This window comes from Bos indicus, chromosome 8 (genome assembly GCF_029378745.1).
Source record: "Bos indicus isolate NIAB-ARS_2022 breed Sahiwal x Tharparkar chromosome 8, NIAB-ARS_B.indTharparkar_mat_pri_1.0, whole genome shotgun sequence".
NCBI classification, from domain to species: domain Eukaryota; kingdom Metazoa; phylum Chordata; class Mammalia; order Artiodactyla; family Bovidae; genus Bos; species Bos indicus.
Window position 1 is genome coordinate 41,055,119 of NC_091767.1, and position 13,789 is coordinate 41,068,907.

At 37.2% G+C, this 13,789-nt stretch overlaps 1 protein-coding gene across 8 annotated transcripts in view; it reads left to right on the forward strand.

Annotated features, from left to right (window-relative positions):
• The window catches only part of RFX3 (regulatory factor X3), a 337,765-nt gene that overhangs the window by 137,714 nt on the left and 186,262 nt on the right, over positions 1–13,789 (forward strand). The gene's annotated exons all lie outside the window — the stretch shown is intronic.

Genomic DNA, 13,789 nt, shown 5'->3' on the forward strand with positions numbered 1-13,789 from the left:
CCTTTGGATTGTGAATACATTGGCCTGTCATTTCTTCTAAAGAATGGTGAGAAAATATGTGAGAAAGATAATTTTCCTGTAATTTCTCAGTATCAAAGAAAATCTTTAGCAAATGTGCTTTTGAAATTGCAATATAAATAAGTCTTTGGGTAAAGGGATAACTTTTCTTAAATTATAGACAGAAGGACTCAAGGTTATGTTCTTCTCAGGAGATAGAAGTGGGATGGGCAGGGGGAGTGCCAGAATCATGGAGAAGGGTCTTGGACTCTCAGTGTAAATGAAGACATCTGTCACAATTATTTCTTTTATACATAAATCTCAGCACACTCTTCTCTCTGTTCTGTATAATACAATGGTATCATTGATGTCATCACCAATTTCAAGACTCTGAACATTATTCAGAAGAGAGTAGCTTATGGCATATCATCCAAAGAACTATTGGAACAATGTTATATATAATTTTAAGAAGATAGTTCAACAGCCTACCAATATTAAGTACATATTGAGCAGTTACACTCACTGTGGTTTGTTGTTTGTTGTTTGTTGCGTGGAGGAAGAATGGCCTTGAGTATTCCTGTCTCTGATGGCAATGCAGTGGAGAGCCTGCTCTTTTCTCCAAAAGGTGCTCCCTTGAGAACTTGAAGTGTGTGTGATAAGTGCACCTGGCCTTCCCTCCTGGACTGTCTTTTCTTTCTCTCTTTCTCCTTTCCCTTTTCTTCCTTTTTTCCTTCCTTCCTTTTCAAGAAACATTTTTTAAAAATTAAATTTAGTGTTATTAGATGTTTGCTACAGGTCAAAACAGTTTAGCAAGTTTGTTATTTAAAAAAAAGCAGTCCTCACCCTCCCTCTATTCCTTCTCAGAGGCAAGCAGTGTTTATTTTACTGTTTCTTGATTTTTTTAGTTTTAAACATTTTTGTATCACACTTTTCTTTCTAGTTAGTCCTTAACATATGCTTGTGTGCATGCACACACACACTTTTTCTGTCCCAGAGGCTCCTGATACACTAGGTTGAACTATGTGGAATTTTTGATCTACAAAAACAGCAACTTCGTACGTTTCAACCTAATAGTTATGCTATAATTTTGATATATCATTAATGTTTATATTCTCGTGACGTATAAAAACTATTCAGATCTATCTAGTGAGCTGTGATTACTTTTCGTTTTTGTAAAACTCATTTAATTTCCTTGCATTTAATGATTATGTGTCCCGTTGAATAAGTCTCAGATCATTCTGACCTGCTCTAGTCTGGAATGGATGGTCTTTGCTCAGCCCCATCCTGGGCAATCCCTTTGTCATCATCCTGGGATTTCCCTTTTCTCTGTTATGTTGGCTTTCCTGTTTCCTAAATCAGTGTCTTAAACTCTTTCTTTATTTGCTAAAGCACGACTTGCAGTAACATCCTAAGAAATGGTATATTTTGCACTCTTTTGTGTCTGAGAGGGAATTTATTTCACAGTTTGGTTGTTGGATGGGTATAGAATTAGGGGTTGGATATCTTTTTCTTCAGAATCTTGAGGGAATTGTTCCAATGTCTTCCAGTTTTCAGAATTGCTATGGAAAAGTGAAAGACTGTTCTGATTCCTGATCCATTGTATGCAACCTATATGTTTTTTTCTCTCATGTTTTAAATCCCAGTTTCTTGAAATATCATGTCTTGATATGGGCCTATTCCCATACATTGTGCTGGAACCTTGATGAGCCTATTCAATCTCAGGGACACTCATGTTCTCCAGTACTGGGAGTTTTTATTCTTTTTTTTTTTTGTTTCCCCCATTTATGATTACCTCCCCTCTTTTTTCTCCTTTTTCACTTTTTGGACTTTTTGGTTCTGTTTTTAGTTTCATCTTTCATCCCATCTATTGCTTTTCATTTCTGTTACCATAATTTTAATTTTTAAGAGCTTTAAAAAATTCCTTATATGGCCCTTTTTATAACATCATGCTTTATTTCCTGTTTATAGTGTCTTTTTTTCTCTCTCTCAAGGTATTAATTTTTCAAGTTTGTGAAATTTTCTTCTCATATAGTCTCTTTCTTTCATGTAGAATAATTTTTTTCTGGCCTGTCTTTTGTATTAGAAACTTTTCTGAAATACCTGATAATCTTTGAGGGTTTATTCATATTTTAAAATGTGGGGATAAAAGCCTGATTTGAATGCATCAGTGACTTTGCTGACTTCAGTATAGAGTCACTTGACTGGGCTTTTTAACTGGGGACCTTCTGATGTTCAGTACTTTTTTTCCCCTTGAGGCGGTCATATTTTTAAAGACAACTTCAACTTCTTGCCTGGCGGGTGAATGCTTAGTAGCCTGGGGAGCTGAGTAAGGAAAGATAGTTGGATATTTCTTGTGCTAATTCACTGAATCCTTCTTTTCAATATGGTTTCACCTGTACTTGGTTTCCTCAGTGCAGAGGTTAAACCAAAGAATAAACGTTAAGACTTTCACCATAGTTAGGGAAGGCCAGTCCCCTCATTGCACAGAGTTGATAGAGGAGATCTGATTGCTTCTTAAATAGAATCACTTTTATATTAAATATATATTAAAAAAAAACTAAGTTCCTAACAGAAGTAGAAAATCAATATCACCAGCTATAAATAGAAAATTACACATATACACACACACTTTGTTCATATCCTTATAAAAAAATAATCTCATGTACGTATGGAACACAGTATAGAAAACTTTATGGTTATGCCACATGACTCATTTCCAACAGGCATATTTTTCAGTCCCTCAAGTTCTTTCCTCTAGGACATTCAAGGCAGGTGACAACCTGGTCCCCTTACACCAAGCAAAGAATTTGAGAGCTTTCATTTTCTTTTTGTCAACAAAGTACTTTATTTCACATAATGGGTTCTTGTGATATATGCCTGGAAATGCTTGTTATATTGTCCTTCCAGGCTTATCTTATTGGGAAAGATTTTGTCTACTCTGTCCTTTCCTTCCTTCCTCCCTTCCTGTCTCCATTCCTCCTTTCCTTTCTTTCTTCTTCCTCACCTCCCTTTTCCTCCCTTTCTCATCTCTCCTCCCTTCTCCTCCTTTCCCCTCCCTCCTCTCTCCTCTCCTCTCCTTGCCTTTCCTCTCTTCTAGAACAGTGACATATTTGAAGATCCCCAGTGCATTCTAAAAGTGTTTCTGTGAATATAGATTGTCTATAACTGATAAGATAGGTGCTATAATTTCTTATTATTCTGACATCTTTGTATTGTTAATATGCTGATGTCATCTTTTTTCAAACTGTGGTCAGATCAGATCAGATCAGTCACTCAGTCGTGTCCAACTCTTTGCGACCCCATGAATCGCAGCATGCCAGGCCTCCCTGTCCATCACCAACTCCCGGAGTTCACTCAGACTCACATCCATCAAGTCAGTGATGCCATCCAGCCATTTCATCCTCTGTTGTCCCCTTCTCCTCCGGCCCCCAATCCCCGAGCATCAGAGTCTTTTCCAGTGAGTCAACTCTTCTCATGAGGTGGCCAAAGTACTGGAGTTTCAGCTTCAGCATCATTCCCTCCAAAAAAATCCAAGGGCTGATCTCCTTCAGAATGGACTGGTTGGATCTCCTTGCAGTCCAAGGGACTCTCAAGAGTCTTCTCCAACACCACAGTTCAAAAGCATCAATTCTTCGGCGCTCAGCCTTCTTCATAGTCCAACTCTCACATCCATACATGACCACAGGAAAAACCATAGCCTTGACTAGATGAACCTTTGTTGGCAAAGTAATGTCTCTGCTTTTGAATATGCTATCTAGGTTGGTCATAACTTTCTTTCCAAGGAGTAAGCATCTTTTAATTTCATGGCTGCAGTCACCATCTAGTGATTTTGAAGCCCAGAAAAATAAAGTCTGACACTGTTTCCACCGTTTCCCCATCTATTTCCCATGAAGTGGTAGGACCGGATGCCATGGTCTTCGTTTTCTGAATGTTGAGCTTTAAGCCAACTTTTTCACTCTCCTCTTTCACTTTCATCAAGAGGCTTTTGAGTTCCTCTTCACTTTCTGCCATAAGGGTGGTGTCATCTGCATATCTGAGGTTATTGCTATTTCTCCCGGCAGTCTTGATTCCAGCTTGTGTTTCTTCCAGTCCAGCGTTTCTCATGATGTACTCTGCGTATAAGTTCAATAAGCAGGGTGACAATATACAGCCTTGACGTACTCCTTTCCTATTTGGAACCAGTCTGTTGTTCCATGTCCAGTTCTAATTGTTGCTTCCTGACTTGCATACAAATTTCTCAAGAGGCAGATCAGGTGGTCTGGTATTCCCATCTCTTTCAGAATTTTCCACAGTTTCTTGTGAAGGCTTTGGCATAGTCAATAAAGCAGAAATAGATGTTTTTCTGGAACTCTCTTGCTTTTTCTATGATCCAGCGGATGTTGGCAATTTGATCTCTGGTTCCTCTGCCTTTTCTAAAACCAACTTGAACATCAGGAAGTTCACGGTTCACATATTGCTGAAGCCTGGCTTGGAGAATTTTGAGCATTACTTTACTAGCGTGTGAGATGAGTGCAAACTGTGGTAGGATGTGTTTAAAATATTCCAAGTCTTGTCACTGACCCATGATGGATGTTGAAATCATAGCATTGATGTCCAAGGTAGTTGCTTCTATTGATTTAACTTTTCATTGTGTTCTAGCTTTCCTTGCTTTGGCCATTTGGTATAAAGAGAAAGCCCATAGCTGAATCTTTAAATTTTGAGACAGTGTAATATTAAGTTTATTGGAATTTTGAGAAACCAGAACATTTTAAAATCTTAATATATAGTTTTATTTCTCCAAAACCCTAAGGGTTCTAATTTCACTGTGTAGTAAGTACCAAGCAAAACGTTTATTCTAAAAATATTTCAGTTAGTTTTAATTTATTCTGTATGATGTTAAGAATCAGTTTGTCACTTTCCTTGGACAATCTGATTTAGGAATGGAGAATTCTAAGAAGATATTTTGAGATATTACTATATAATTCTTTATCAAATTTTCTATTTTTTCCAATATTTCATTATTCATAAAATGCCATAGAGTCTCAGCTTACAAATGCAGACACTGTTGCCCATTTAAATAAAATACATAAGAACATTCAAGTTCAGTATCTTGATTAGAAACTACAAACTTGATATTATTTATCCTTATAAATATACCTTTGTAAATTTATCCTTATAAATATACCTTTGTAAATTTATCCTTATAAATATACCTTTGTATATTTATCCTTATAAATATACCTTTGTAAAAAGCCCTTTTGAACTAATAGGTCTCTATTGAATATGACTAGAAATGTGCTAATCTCCCTTCCCCTATCCCTTCCTTGAGGGATTTGTCAGAGTTTCTTGTAGATACGTGTTCAAGTTGGTCATTTTATGCCTAATTTTGAGAGGTCTTCTAACCCTACTTGCCCTGGACCTGAATTAAAAATCCAGGGTAAATGACTCAGGGAAGTCAACATTGAAACTGCAACACTGAAACTTCTTTTCATGTGATAAAAGCTAATTTCAAGATTATATTCAGTTAAAGATGTATATATATATACACACACACACACATATTCTTACAAATATATTTTTAAATATATGAATAAATAAATCACTTATTTAGGCACTGACTCTTTGTTTATAATTTGAATTCACAGAATGGATGTAATAGCTGTGTGGCTATATTGTTTCCTTTTGTCTAGTATCAATTTATCACCCATTTAGCATTTCCACTTAAGTTATGGTATATCCTGGAGAGTGAGCGTATTATCATGTGGTCAAAAAGACATTTCGTGTAGGAAACAAATCCAACCAGAACTGTCAGTTAGGCAAAGGACAATCTTCAAGAAGGTTAGGTTTATAGATATCTTTAAAATGGTGCCACAACCCTCAGAAGATGGATTTTAGGGATTAATGTTAGGTATCAATGCTCCTGACTTCCCCACTTTAGGCCACAGCTTAATGGATTATTTCTGTCCTCACTTCTCTTCTCTGTGTTCCTGTGTATAGTAAATCATCACAATCAGAAGGAAGCCATGGTAATTAGCAGTATACCCATGAGAAAGTTCTTCTGATGGAAGCAGTCAACAGTGATTAAGAGGAAAAAATGATTGCCTATAAAATATTGAGTCCAAAACAGAATGTTCTGTTGGATTAAAATTTGATCAGTAATATTGTGGTTGGAACCCTGTGTTAGCTTGGAGAACTAAGGCCCAGGTCCATCTTCCTTGTCTATCTTTCCTCTGTTCTGGGTCAAGAGGTTTGCTTCTTGTTCATCCTAGCTTCAATGGGCATGAATAGAATTCTTTTCATTTCAGACCATTATTTGATATAATCAACAGAAACAAAGATGTTTTTCTCTCATTTGCTCTTACTTGGGACTTGATTCTCGTTGGCTTAGTCCCCTAAGGGCATAGTGTTTACATAATTAAGGCTGTGGCAGACATCCTAAAAGGTGGGGTTATATTTTTAAATGAATTTCAGTTGAAAGTCTTTTGTAAAAATACTTTTTTAAAGACATTAATTTTACTTCTTGAGGAACATATTTATTTTTAGAATCAGAGCTGCTAATTTTTAGTATCCAATATAAAAAAAAAAGGGTGCTTTGAAGGGACATGCTGATTTATAATCAAAATAAATTTTACTGTGCCAACCCAATAAGAAGATTCTTTAGTTGACCAACTGTACTGAATATTTGTAAAAATAAGAACTACTATTTAAATAGTTGGGTAGTTATAGCCTTTGATTCTCTTTTAAGTGATCTTTAGAATATTTTCTCATCTAGATTTAAAAATTATTAAAAACTTAACAGTTCTGGATAGTATATTTTAAGAATAATATGCCAGGCACTGTGTAAATGCTAGGGTTTCAAAGGTGATTCAGTTTGGTACCTGATTTCAGGAAACCAGTGATCTTACTTATTTATTTGTGGCTGTGCTGTGTCTGTTGCTGTGTTGGCTTTTCTCTAGTTGCAGCAGGCGGGGGCTACTCTCCAGTTGTAATGCGTGGGCTTGTCATTGCAGTAGCCTCTCTTGTTGCAGAGCACAAGCTCTAGGGCATATGGGTTTCAGCAGTGCTGCCTGCTAGCCATATAGTTGCAGCTCACAAGCTTAGGGCACAGGCTCAATAGTTGTGGCCCATGAGCTCAGCTGCTCCTTGGCACTTGGGGTATTCCCAGACCATGGATCCAACCCGTGTCTCCTGCATTGGCTCTTTACCACTGAGCCACCAGGGAAGCCTTGGAAACCAACTTTTAATGGAGATGGATTTGTTATAGAATTAGATACAAAGTTCCTTAGGAGTAAAAATGAAAATTGTTTTGGAAATGAGGGTCAGTGATGTCTTCAAGGATGTGACCTTTGAACTGTGTGCTGAAGGAAAAATTGGCGTTCACAAGAAAAACAAACTGGAAAAGGGCATTTCTTCATGAAATATTGAAGAGCTCAGGTGAAATCAAGGAGTTGTAAAAGGAGGTAAGGGGACTGGGAGTGAGGGCTGTGGAACAATGTTGCGTAAGAACCTCTTGTGGGAGCTTGAGTATGGTATCTTTACATGTATCTCCTCCCTAGTATTTTCCCTCTTCAGTTGAAATGTTTCTTTAGGTATTCCCTTATTGCGAATTTCCTGCACGTAGACATCACAGTTATCTATTACATTTCCCTTTTGTCTAACCACTTTAAATCCTATGAAATTTGGGTGCTACCCATGCAATGAATACTGTGCACTTAGAAAGTGAAAATGTTAGTGACTAATTACGTCCTACTCTTTGTGATCCCAAGGATTACTGTCTGCCAGGCTCCTCTGTCCATGGAATTCTCCAGGCAAGAATATTGGACTGTGCACTATCAGTTCAGTTCAGTTGCTCAGTTGTGTCCAACTCTTTGCAACCCCATGAATTGCAGCACACCAGGCCTCCCTGTCCGTCACCAACTCCCAGAGTTCACTCAAACTCACGTCCATCGAGTCGTTGATGCCATTCAGCCATCTCATCCTCTGTTGTCCCCTTCTCCTCCTGCCCCTAATCCCTCCCAGCATCAGACTCTTTTCCAATGAGTCAACTCTTTGCATGAGGTGGCCAAAGTAATGGAGTTTCAGCCTTAGCATCATTCTTTCCAAAGAAGACCCAGGACTAATCTTCTTTAGAATGGACTGGTTGGATCTCCTTGCAGTCCAAGGGACTCTCAAGAGTCTTTTCCAACACCACAGTTCAAAAGTATCAATTCTTCGGTGCTCAGCTTTCTTCACAGTCCAACTCTCACATCCATACATGACCACTGGAAAAACTATAGCCTTGACTAGACGGACCTTTGTTGGCAAAGTAATATCTCTGCTTTTGAATATGCTATCTAGGTTGGTCATAACTTTCCTTCCAAGGAGTAAGCGTCTTTTAATTTCATGGCTGCAGTCACCATCTGCAGTGATTTTGGAGTCCAAAAAATAGTCTGACACTGTTTCCACATCTATTTCCCATGAAGTGATGGGACCAGATGCCATGATCTTCATTTTCTGAATGTTGAGCTTTAAGCCAACTTTTTCACTCTCTTCTTTCACTTTCATCAAGAGGCTTTTGAGTTCCTCTTCACTTTCTGCCATAAGGGTGGTGTCATCTGCATATATGAGGTTATTGATACTTCTCCCGGCAATTTTGATTCCAGCTTGTGCTTCATCCAGCCCAGCGTTTCTCATGATGTACTCTTCATATAAGTTAAATAAGCAGTGTGACAATATACAGCCTTGACGTACTCCTTTTCCTATTTGGAACCAGTCTGTTGTTCCATGTCCAGTTCTAACTGTTGCTTCCTGACCTGCATACAGGTTTCTCAAGAGCCAGGTCAGGTGGTCTGGTATTCCCATCTCTTTCAGAATTCTCCACAGTTTATTGTGATCCACACAGTCAAAGGCTTTGGCATAGTCAGTAAAGCAGAAATAGATGTCTTTCTGGAACTCTCTTGCTGTTTTGATGATCCAGCGGATGTTAGCAATTTGATCTCTGGTTCCTCTGCCTTTTCTAAAACCAGCTTGAACAGCAGGAAGTTCACAGTTCACATATTGCTGAAGCCTGGCATGGAGAATTTTGAGCATTACTTTACTAGCATGTGAGATGAGTGCAATTGTGTGGTAGTTTGAGCATTCTTTGGCATTGCCTTTCTTTGGGATTGGAATGAAAACGGACCTTTTCCAGTCCTGTGGCCACTGCTGAGTTTTCCAAATTTGCTGGCATATTGAGTGCAGCACTTTCACAGCATCATCTTTCAGGATTTGAAATAGTTTAACTGGAAATCCATCACCTCCACTAGCTTTGTTCGTAGTGGTGCTTTCTAATGCCCACTTGACTTCACATTCTAGGAATCTGGCTCTAGGTGAGTGATCACGCCATCGTGATTATCTTGGACAGAGCGAAATCCAGTAATTTTCTCTAGGGTCTTTCTAGATTTTTCTTTAGCATTAGATTCTCTTGACTGTTATGTATTTCTTTTTTTGCATGGATTTTGATTTTCTCCTTTTATTACTTTGAGAGATATTTCATCAATAAATCAGGTTTTGTACAGATTAAGAGAGTGAGATTCATAGTCGAAATCATGGATTTAAATCCTGACTCTTGCTCTTTTTAGTTATATGACTTTTAACAGTTTATTTTCTAAGACTGAATACCCTACTGTATAAAAATAATTATGTCTTACATACTTAGATAAAGTATTAAATAACCTATTTATTAAATAATTTAGAATAGTACCTGACATATAATAAACCTTTGATAAAAGTTCTCTTTTTGCTATTATTATTTTCATTCTTATCACTATCAGTAGTACTGGTAATATTATCAGACTTGTCTCTTGAAAAATTGGAGGGGGTGGGATTTGACCTCCTTTTCTAGAAGAGTTGGTCTTTGACTCTCTCTCTTTGCCCCCATTGTCAAGTAACTTATCTTCTGCAATTACATTAGTCTTAAAGCCAGCTGCTTCCGTTTTATTTACTGAGAACCTCTGGTTCTTCCTTGTATTGCTCTGGATTGTGAATTATTGAAACTCAGGCTCTAGGTCAGAGTGGATACCAACTTGGTCTGAGGCAAGGTCAGCACTGGTGTCCTTCACCCTGGATGGTCTGTCACCCAGTGTAGTCACCATAGTGATTAGAGGAATGCCAGTTTTTTCAGTAGAATTCAGGAACACCTCCAGTTTTTACTCGGTTCATAAAATATAATTTTGAACCAAATTTGGTGGTGTGGTATGATATGACCTTAAGAAATTAAAATGAGAATAATATATTAATATTCTATAGCTACTTTGACCTGGAATTCAGTTTTCTAACTAGAAGAGGCTTACACTTTTCATTTAATGTAGCTATTCCAAAGGACCTCCCAAAGCTGAACTGCAGAAAATTTTCTTTTTCAATAATCACTTAGTTTTATCTACTTATTTTAGTCAATTCCATAATTTTGTTCTTAGAGACATGTAATGTTTCCTATGAGTCATCAAATTCACTTATCAAACTATCAGTTTCAACATCAGTACTTTCTGTTTGTTTGAAAAGTTCAGTTTGTCCTATAAAATTTTTCCTGTAAGTAGAAAATAGAAAACTATAATAACTGGCACTTCTGTTTACATATAATTTGAAGAAATTGGAACACAACTTAGACAGAGCACCTGCCCTCTTTACCAAAGTAAATCAGAGGAATTCTTTACGTGTGCTAGAAATACATTGTCAATATAGACCTCAATATATATATATAGCTGAGCCTCCTTGACATCAGTATTTGAAAGAGAAGAAGCAATGAAAGTTGTTATTTGTAGTAACAGCTTGTCAAAGAAGTCTTCCCAGAGGAAGTGATGTTTAAGCTAAGATTTAAAGAATATAGGTGACCAGGGAGGAAATAAAAGGAAGAGTCTTCTGAGAGTAGGGTGTTTGTGAAGACCTGATGTGAGGGAGAACATGGGTTGATGGAACTGAAGCAGGGTTAAAGTGCCTGGAGGAGTGGGTGGGAGACCTGAGTAGTGAGAGGTGAGGTGGAGTGCTTCGTGACTACTGGTCGAGGTCTATAAGCTATTTAGGTTTTCAATAATAATTCTCATTTTGAAGTCATCTACCATTCTGCTTTGTCAGAAATCCAGATACAGCAATGAATAATAATAATAGTAGCTGCTATCTACTGAGCACCTATTGTGTGCCATTTCCTGTGCTTAATGCTCAGCTCTTTATTTCTAAAGCTTAAAACAGCTCCACAAGGGTAGGTGGTATTATTGGAGGTGAGGAAACTGAGGATCAAAGAATTTAAATAACATACTTTGGATTACAGTCATTTGGCCTTGACAGCCTGTGCTTAACATTTGAGAAGTATACTTTCAGATAATAATTACAAAATGTATGTGTGTGGAATTGATGTTATATTTCTTTCAAGAATGGCATTATATTTGTATTGTTATTTGACAAATAATTTTTTTGAAAGTCTTCTTTCATGGGACCCATAAATGCTGAGCAAGTAGATACTCAGTTTGTATTGATGGAGTATACTAAATCATACAATAGCTTGAGCTCTTCAGACTCAATCCTTGTGTGTATGGAGGGGAAAGGACTTGGGTCTTGTCCACTTCTTCTGCCCCTGTTAACAGCTCCCAAGATGCTTTTCACCTATGGAATTCTCCAGGCCAGAGTACTGGAGTGGGTAGCCTTTCCCTTCTCCAGCGGATCTTCCCAACCCAGGAATCGAAACAGGGTTTCCTGCATTGCAGGTGGATTCTTCACCAACTGAGCTATCAGGGAAGTGGAACCTCTAGGGATATACGGTATACAAGCTGAGAATCATCTCCTCCTCTGGACTCTTTTATAGCCAAATGAATGACCCATTAAAATTCTTCAAGTTTAATACCTGTATTAAACCAGCATATCATAAGGTTTATTCCATGGCATAAGTAACATAACATTTCCGTTCATGAAAAATGATCATTCTGCTCCTCCTTTTATCCAGGGCTGATTTTAGAAATAGACACACATTGAATGGCTCTTTATTTTATTTAAAAGCTTGTGTTGATATCAGTCAAAGCCATTTCTGCTGGGACACTGAGGTTTCATTTTTCTTACGGCCCTTACAAACTAATAGACTTACTCCTGAGTGGAAATCACAGCCACCTCTTTATCCTGGCTGATTGGTAGTTCAGTGCTAAATCCTCAACCTGATGTTTAACTAATATACCTTCCTTCAGCCATGATTCTTTCAGGTCACCATCAAACCCAAGATACCTGTCTTCAGGACCTGAGCTCCTAAGCCACACCCTATAGAAATAAAGCAGTCATATAATGTATAATAAGATATGGTATAAACCTACAGACATAGCTGGACAGTCTCATGATGAAGAACATGATATATTTTATATCAAGAAGGATAAATTTTAGTTCTATGAATCAATCACAATGCATTTTTGAAGATCCCACAAGTAAAACTAGTGAAGCAGGTGCATCTGGGGTATAAAGGGCTGCTTAAGCAAAGTAAATATCAAATAAAAAATTATAAACCTTAAGCTTGCTAAAAGCCCTCTCTAAACTCAGATTTTAAGTACCAACGTCAGTAAATAGAGAACTTTCAACAAAAAGAGGGAAAATATGATAAAACTAAATGTAGTAAAATGTCATTTGGAAAATCTGGAGAAAGAGTAACTTGGGAATATTTTATATGACTCATGACTCTTGCACCTTTTCTAATCTGCAGCTACATAAAAAAATTTAAATAAGTGTGCTAATTTGAGGTAAGGTTTGTTAAGTGATAATTTGAGCTACTAATCACAATATTGTGTTTAGTAAACATGGGTTCAGTTCAGTTCGTGTCCGACTCTTTGTGACCCCATGAACTGCAGCACGCCAGGCCTCCCTCTCCATCACCAACTCCCGGAGTTCACCCAAACTCATGTGCATCGAGTTGGTGATGCCATCCAGCCATCTCATCCTCTGTCGTCCCCTTCTCCTCCTGCCCCCAATTGTTCCCAGCATGAGGGTCTTTTCCAATGGTCAACTCTTAGCATGAAGTGACCAAAGTATTGGAGTTTCAGCCTCAGCATCAGTCCTTCCAATGAACAAATCAATTGATTAGCAGCCTTTTAAAAAAATTAAACTCACCCAAATTTATACTACAGTTGATACATTAATTATTGAATAGAAGAAGAGGTAGAATATAGATTTTTATTCAATAAAGAGGTACAGTTTTTTATCTTATAATGTAATATTTAAAGATTGTTTAAAAGATTGTCTTATATCTGTAAGGTACAGTTTTAATGAGTGACAAAAAGAAAGGCGTCAGTACTGAAAATAATAATATGTAGAACTTTTTACTTTTGGTTTACAGCTTTGTCAAGCTGTTTCTCAGAAATCTCTATAACTAACCAAAGCTATGATTTTTTTTTTCCCTTGTTGCCCTTTAGTACATGGTGTTCCTAGGTTGTTAAGTATTGATAGCTTTGGGTTCTGTTAGATCTGTGCTTCCTCATTATTAGCAATCTCAACATTTTAAAAATAGTAGGATTAAAGAAGAGAAAAGAAATGAGAAAAGTTACACATTAGAAAAGAGATCACTTTAAATATAAGAAGAAACATGATTCTTAAATAAAAATGATCGTCAGTATTATATAATCAGGTTTAAAGAGGCACTGTCCCATTTATACATCTCAGAGTAGCTTTTTATCTTATTGCTAGCAGAGGTAAACTATAATACAGACTAACATGAGGCTTTGTGCTTTTTTTTTTTTTTTTTGTAAATGTAACTATAAATGGAATAACTGAGAAAAATTATTTCTGAACTTTTGGAAGAGTGATAGTAAGCAAGTTAATTTTACTTTGAGTG